Here is a 7,841-nt window from a genome sequence, read left to right as displayed (position 1 = left end):
GGGGAAAGAGAGCTGGGTGCTCCCAGCCACTGGTGGGGTTCCCAGGAAATCCGGAGTCCTTGGGGAGATGAGACATTCACAGACAGGGCTATTTGTCGGCCCAACAATCTGGACAGTATGAAGCAGTCACACCCACAGTCAGCAAGCTCACAAGGCTACTCAGCCAGGTTTGGCTGGACCAGAGGCTGTGTGCCTGTGTTTAACACCAATTCCAAAGGGTGCCAGAAAGAGCAGGGGTGGGGAGGAGTCCTGAGCCAGGGCTTATCAGCCTGCTGGCCCCAACTGGAGGCAACTTAAGCACCAGAAGTGGACATCACGGCAAAACACCAGGGAGGCTGGCACCAGGCACTGCAGGAAGCCCACATGGGTAGGGGGAGGAGGGGAGCAGGCAAGCCCTCTCTTCCTGCCTGGGACCAGTGGGGTCGGGGGAAGAGGATAGTTCTCAGCCAGAGCTCTGGGTCCTGACACAACTCTGATGCCCCTTCTTCTATAATCCAAAATAAACTGCAGTAAACCAGAAAAAAAGAGTAAGGAAATCCATGGAGGTCTGCAAAGCAGCAGCCTGGGGACAGGGAGCTGGGGTGGGTGCCACCTGGTGGTCATCCCTGGTACTGTGATGCCTGGAATGGATCCCCAAGGTGGGGCTGAGACGAGGAGTGGGATGGTGACTGTTGTCCCAGGACTGGGCTGCAGCCAGCCAGGACCAGTGAGGAGTGGGAGGTGAAGGTGACATTGCTGAACACCTCCTGCAAGCCAGCGCTTTATGTGTATACATCTATTTAGCTCTTCCAACTGGATCATCCCCATCTTTCAGATGAGGTAGAACTGAGGCTCAGATGAGACACCAGTTACTCCAGCACAGTAGTAAAAGGCAGAGCTGGGATTGGAACCCGGGTCTCTCTCACTCCGAGACCTCAGCCTCTGCACCCTCAGCCCCCTGGAGAAGGGGTTGTGCAGTGGGCACCTGGAGAAGGGCCTTGGGTCCTGCAGGACCATGGCCATGGGGAGCGTGGACAGAGCACGCTGGAGCTCAGATTCTGTACAGCTGTCAGCAAAGCCACCTGTGGTCCTTGGGGCCTAAGGCCCATGCACGTAAGTTTCTAGAAGCAAATGGTGGGAAAAGGGCACCTGAGCCATGGACACAGGCCCAGGCCTGCAGGGAGGCTGGGGTCGACCTGCTAGGCCCATCTATATGCATCAGCCATGGCCCCAAGGACCTGGGCAGCCCTGGATAATCCAAGCAGAGGGACAGGACAGGCAGCTGCCCCAACACCCCAGCCTGCTAAGCCTCTCGAAACCCACACAGCTTGTGAGGGAGAAGACAAAGGCCTGGGCGGGCAGGCCCTTGGGGCTTGGGCAGGATATGGAGGAAGTGACAATACTCCCAAGGCCCCAGACCTAGTCCTAAGACATCAGGGACACAGGAAACTGGGACATTTATGGACCCAGAGCCCATGATAAGCCTTTGAAACCCTGCTTCCTCTCTTTGGCTGAGAAGACATAGTATAAAACATGCTTGGTAGGGAATTCCCTACAGGTCCAGTGATTAAGACTCTACGCTTCCACTGCAGGGACAGCGGGTTCGATCCCTGGTCAGGGAACTAAGACCCCACATGCCGTGCGGTGTGGCCAAGCACGTGCAGGAAGCCCAGTCAGCTGGGCCCTCATGACAGTCCGAGGAACCTGTTATTTCCTCCTCAGCCCCTGGCCAGGGAGGATGAGAAGCCAGGACACAGTGCCCAAGGCTCTCCTTGGCCTGACCTCCCAGCCAGAAAGGCCTGGCCAAGCCTCACAGCTTAGGCAGCTGAGTGGGAGGTCAGTATGGCCTGGGGAGGGTCAGCTTCAGGGCCCCACAACAGCCTCAGGACAAACTCCTGGCACCAGGGAAGGGCCTCCCAGCCCAGCTGGCAGGGAGGGGAGGCCAGGGACCACTTTTCTTCACACCACCCCACAGCCGTGCATGTGACATGGCTACAGGGGTGAGGGGTGCCCTGGGGACTTCTCGGTTCTCAGGCGAGGCTGAGCTAGGTGAGCCTGACAAAATAATACAGGTCTTTTCTGCCTTCTTTTACTTAACATATGTTTTTAAGGTTCACCCATGTATCAGAATTTCATTTCTTTTTATTGTCAAATAATATATATTATTGTATGGTTATACTGCATTTTATTTTTCCATTCATCAGTTATTTCTCCTTTTTGTCTGTTATAAGTAACGCGTCTATAAACATTTGTGGTCTGGGGGGACATATGTTCTCATTTCTCTTGGGTGTATACCTAGGATTGGAATTGCTGGTAACTATCTATGTTTAACTTTCTGAGGAACTGCAAGGCTGATGGCTGTGCCATTTTACATTCCCACCAGCAATGCATAACAGATCCAATTTCTCTTCACCCTTGCCAACACTTGTAATTATCTTTTTTATTACAGGTGAGGTGGTATCTCATGGTTTTGATCTGCATTCTCACGATGGATAATGGTGTGGAACATCTTTTTATATGCTTATTGGCCAATTTGCACACCTTCTTTGGAGAAATATCTATATGGATTCTTTGCCTATTTTTAAAATTGGGTTATTTTTCTTCTTATTATTGAATTGTATGGACTGAATGTTTGTATCCCCTCAAAGTCCATATGTGGAAATTCTCATCCCCAGTGTGATGAAATTTGGAGGTGGGGCCTTTGAAAGATAATTAGGGTTGGATAAGGTCATGAGGGTGGGGCTCTTACAATGGAATTAATGCCCTTTTAAAAGAGGAAGCAAAGGGGGCTTCCCTGGTGGCGGAGTGGTTGAGAATCTGCCTGCCAATGCAGGGGACACGGATTCAAGCCCTGGTCTGGGAAGATCCCACATGCCGCGGAGCAACTAGGCCCATGAGCCACAACTACTGAGCCTGCGCGTCTGGAGCCTGTGCTCCGCAACAAGAGAGGCCACGATAGTGAGGCCCACGCACCGCGATGAAGAGTGGCCCCCGCTTGCCGCAACTAGAGAAAGCCCTCGCACAAAAACGAAGACCCAACACAGCCAAAAAAAAAGAGAGGAAGCAAATAAGATCTGTCTTACGTTATGTGAGGACATAACTAAAAAGCCATCTGCAGACCAGGAAGAGGGCTTTCAGACACCAACTCTGAGGGCACCTTGATCTTGGACTTTCCAGAACTATGAGAAATAAATAATTGTTGGCTAAACCACCCAGTCTATGGTAATTTATAACAGTAGCCCAAACTAAGACAAATTGTAAGAGTTCTTTATTTATGTAGTCTAGATACAAGTCCCTTATCAGACTTATGATTTGAAAATATTTTCTCCCATTCTGTGGGTCTGCCATTTTTTTAAAATCTTTTTTGTTGAGATAATTGTGGATTCACAAGAAGTTGCAAAAAAAGAAGAGGTCTCATGACCTCAACCAGCTTTCCCCAGTGGTGGCATCTTACATAACTATTGTGCATCACCAAGACCAGGACATGCACGTTTGTACAATGTCTCAGGTGACCACAAACCTTACTCAGATTTCACCAGTTCCTGTCTTTTTGATAGGACTTGAAGGCCTTCACTTCTTATCCTTTCTGTGGTGAGGACAGGGGGGGCAGAATGTGAGGTGTCTCACTGTAGCCAGGGACCAAATGCTCCATTCTCTCCCAGTGAGGACATCTGTGCTTCCAGGATCTCCGTGTGGAGATCCACACAGACGCCGCTTGCAGCAGAGCTGGGGTCACAACCGTTCCCTCATCTCACCAAAGATCCCCTCCCCGGATGTTGTGTGTAGGGGGATCCAGGTTCTGCCACAAAGAAAGCTGCCACCTAAAACAGCCTGTCCTTCCCAGCCTCCGGGACAAGGGGTTTTGGGGGTGGGTATTACAACTACTGAAGCCCGCACACCTAGACCCTGTGCTCCACAACAAGAGAAGCCACCACAATGAGAAGCCCACGCACCACAACAAAGAGTAGCCCCCGCTGCAACTAGAGAAAGCCCACATGCAGCAACGAAGACCCAACGCAGCCAAAAATAAATAAATAAATAAATTTATTTAAAAAAAAAACAGACACTGATGAAAGAAACTAAAGATGATACAAACAGATGGAGAGATATACCATGTTCTTGGATTGGAAGAATCAACATTGTGAAAATGACTCTACTACCCAAAGCAATCTACAGATTCAATGCAATCCCTATCAAACTACCACTGGCATTTTTCACAGAACTAGAACAAAAAATTTCACAATTTGTATGGAAACACAAAAGACCCTGAATAGCCAAAGCAATCTGGAGAAAGAAAAACGGAGCTGGAGGAATCAGGCTCCCTGACTTCAGACTATACTACAAAGCTACAGTAACCAAGACAGTATGGTACTGGCACAAAAACAGAAATATAGATCAATGGAACAGGATAGAAAGCCCAGAGATAAACCCACGCACATATGGTCACCTTATTTTTGATAAAGGAGGCAAGAACATACAATGGAGAAAAGACAGCCTCTTCAATAAGTGGTGCTGGGAAAACTGGACAGCTACATGTAAAAGAATGAAATTAGAACACTCCACCATACCATACACAAAAATAAACTCAAAATGGATTAAAGACCTAAACGTAAGGCCAGACACTATAAAACTCTTAGAGGAAAATATAGGCAAAACACTCTTCGACATAAATCACAGCAAGATCCTTTTTGACCCACCTCCTAGAGTAATGGAAATAAAAACAAAAATAAACAAGTGGGACTTAATGACATTTAAAACCTTTTGCACAGCAAAGGAAACCATAAACAAGACAAAAAGACAACCCTCAGAATGGGAAAAAATATTTGCAAATGAAGAAACTGACAAAGGATTAATCTCCAAAATTTACAAGCAGCTCATGCAACTCAATATCAGAAAAACAAACAACCCAATCCAAAAATGGGCAGAAGACCTAAATAGACATTTCTCCAAAGAAGATATACAGATTGCCAACAAACACATGAATGGATGCTGAATATCACTAATCATTAGAGAAATGCAAATCAAAACCAGTGAGGTATTACCTCACACCAGTCACAATGGCCATCATCAAGAAATCTACAAACAATAAATGCTGGAGTGGGTGTGGAGAAAAGGGAACCCTCTTGCACTGTTGGTGGGAATATAAATTGATACAGCCACTATGGAGAACAGTATGGAAGTTCCTTAAAAAACTAAAAGTAGAACTACCATATGACCCAGCAATCCCACTACTGGGCATATACCCTGAGAAAACCATAATTCAAAAAGAGTCATGTACCACGATGTTCATTGCGGCTCTATTTACAACAGCCAGGACATGGAAGCAACCTAAGTGTCCATCGACAGATGAATGGATAAAGAAGATGTGGCACATATATGTAATGGAATATTACTCAGCCATAAAAAGAAACGAAACTGAGTTATTTGTAGTGAGATGGATGGACCTAGAGTCTGTCATATAGAGTGAAGTAAGTCAGAAAGAGAAAAACAAATACCATATGCTAACACATATATATGGAATCTAAAGAAAAAAAATGTCATGAAGAACCTAGGGGCAGGATGGGAATAAAGACGCAGACCTACTAGAGAATGGACTTGAGGACACGGGGAGGGGGATGGGTAAAGTGGGAGAGTGGCATGTACATATATACACTACCAAATGTAAAACCGATAGCTAGTGGGAAGCAGCAGCATAGCACAGGGAGATCAGCTTGGTGCTTTGTGACCACCTAGAGGGGTGGGATAGGGAGGGTGGGAGGGAGGGAGATGCAAGAGGGAAGAGATATGGGGATATATGTATATGTATAGCTGATTCACTTTGTTATAAAGCAGAAACAAACACACCATTGTAAAACAATTATACTCCAATAAAGATGTTAAAAAAAATACATAAGGGCAAAAAGTGGGAAAGGATGAGGCAATAAAAGGGTGTGAACTACAAGGCTCCTCCCCCAAGTAGTGGCTCAGTGGGGGCCACTGAGACCCGCCAAACCGGGTCTTGTGCCCCCACTATCCATTCTAGAGAAAGGGGATCATGCAGATGTGGCCCTAAGGGCAAGAGGAGGAAAGTGTCTCCTTTGAGTTGTGTCCTGGATGGAGACACAGGGTCTGCATTGGTGCTGGGCTTGGTGCTGACTCACTCTAGGTCAGGCGCAGCCTTGGGGAGAGTGAGCCTTTGGTCAAGCTGGCAAGGCAGGACGGGGTCCTCGGGGTCAGGTGTCTTGCTACTGCCTCTATAGCCTAAGCCTGAGACAGGAGATGTCCTGCTCCCAGCCATCTGGGAATGGGGAGGGACAACGTCAGCATTAAGGAGGACCCTAGGGCTTCCCTGGTGGCGCAGTGGTTAAGAATCCGCCTGCCAATGCAGGGGACACGGGTTTGAGCCCTGGTCTGGGAAGATCCCACATGCTGCAGAGCAGCTAAGCCCGTGTGGCACAACTACTGAGCCTGCGCTCTAGAGCCCGCGAGCCACAACTACTGAAGCCCGCGCATCTAGAGCCCATGCTCCGCAGCAAGAGAAGCCACAGCAATGAGAAGCCCGTGCACCGCAACAAAGAGCAGCCCCCACTCGCCACAACTAAAGAAAGCCTGTGCACAGCAACGAAGACCCAATGCAGCCATAAATAAATAAATAAACAAATAAATTTATTTTTTAAAAAAAGAATTAAAAAAAAAAAAGGAGGACCCCAAAGCTGCTGAAGCTCCGGTCTTAGCTCGGGCTGCATAACAAAATTCCTCAGGCTGGGAGGCTTAAACAACATTTCTCACTGTTCTGAAGGCTGGAAGTCCAAGATCAAGGTGCCGGCCAATTCGGTTTCTTGTGAGGGCCTACACTGTGGCTTACAGATGTCCTCACATGTGCCAGTGGAGACAGACAGTGTCCTTGGTGTCTCTAAGTATGAGGACACTAACCCTATCTGGTCAGGGTTCCACACACATGACCTCATTTAACCTTAAATACCTCCTTAGAGTCTCCATGTCCAAATATGGTCACATTGGGGGTTAGGGCTTCAACCTATGAATTTGGGAGCAACACAATTCAGTGCATAGCAGCCCCCAAATCTGCCCAGTTCATGGTTCACCCATCATCTCCCAGGGGAACACTCATCTGGACGTTAGAACTTGAAGTTTAAGAGAAAAAGGAAAATATCTGGGATTTAAAGGGGAAGAGGAGGGAAGGTTCTTTAAAAAGGGAGCAGAAATCCATCCACAGGTCACTGACCACCTCCCTACACACACCCAAGCCAGGGTGCAGGAAGCCCAGAGCCCCCATCCTTCATCCCCATCTCACCACAAAAAAAAGAGCAACAGTTTCCAACATTGACAAATGCTTTTCCCCAGAAAATGTCTCTTTCTACCTCAGTACTCCTCAAAGGACAAAGGGTGAGTTTATTAGTACCCAAGTCATACATGGCCCATTTTTATGTTGCCTTCAGTGACTTCAGATCTGAACATGCAATAAATGTTTTTCTCATATTTTCATGGGGGTAGGAGGCAGCTGATCAGAGTTTTAACAAAAACTTCCTAACCATACTCTGCACCTTAAATGCAAGAAGTTTCCACCTCTGCTCCTCCAAGCTCAAAGGATGAAGAAAACCATCACACAGCTCAGAACTGGATGAGCAGCTCTATCCTTACAAGAGGTATTTGGACACAAGCCAGGGCCTCTGCATGTGCTTGAGCCCAGGTCCACCAGGCTGGGGGTGAGGGGCGCTGAAGTTTAGACCCACCAGGAATTTCATTTTAGCTGATCCCAGGAACACAGACCTCAGCAAAGAACCTGTCCCTCCATCACCTCAGAGGCCCAAGTCACATCACTTTGTAGGAAAAAGTGGCCCATGTGGAGGAGTAGCCTGTACCTC

This window comes from Lipotes vexillifer, unplaced genomic scaffold (assembly GCF_000442215.2).
Source record: "Lipotes vexillifer unplaced genomic scaffold, Lipotes_vexillifer_v1.1 scaffold818, whole genome shotgun sequence".
Classification (NCBI taxonomy): Eukaryota; Metazoa; Chordata; class Mammalia; order Artiodactyla; family Lipotidae; genus Lipotes; species Lipotes vexillifer.
Note: the sequence above shows the minus strand (reverse complement) of the source record.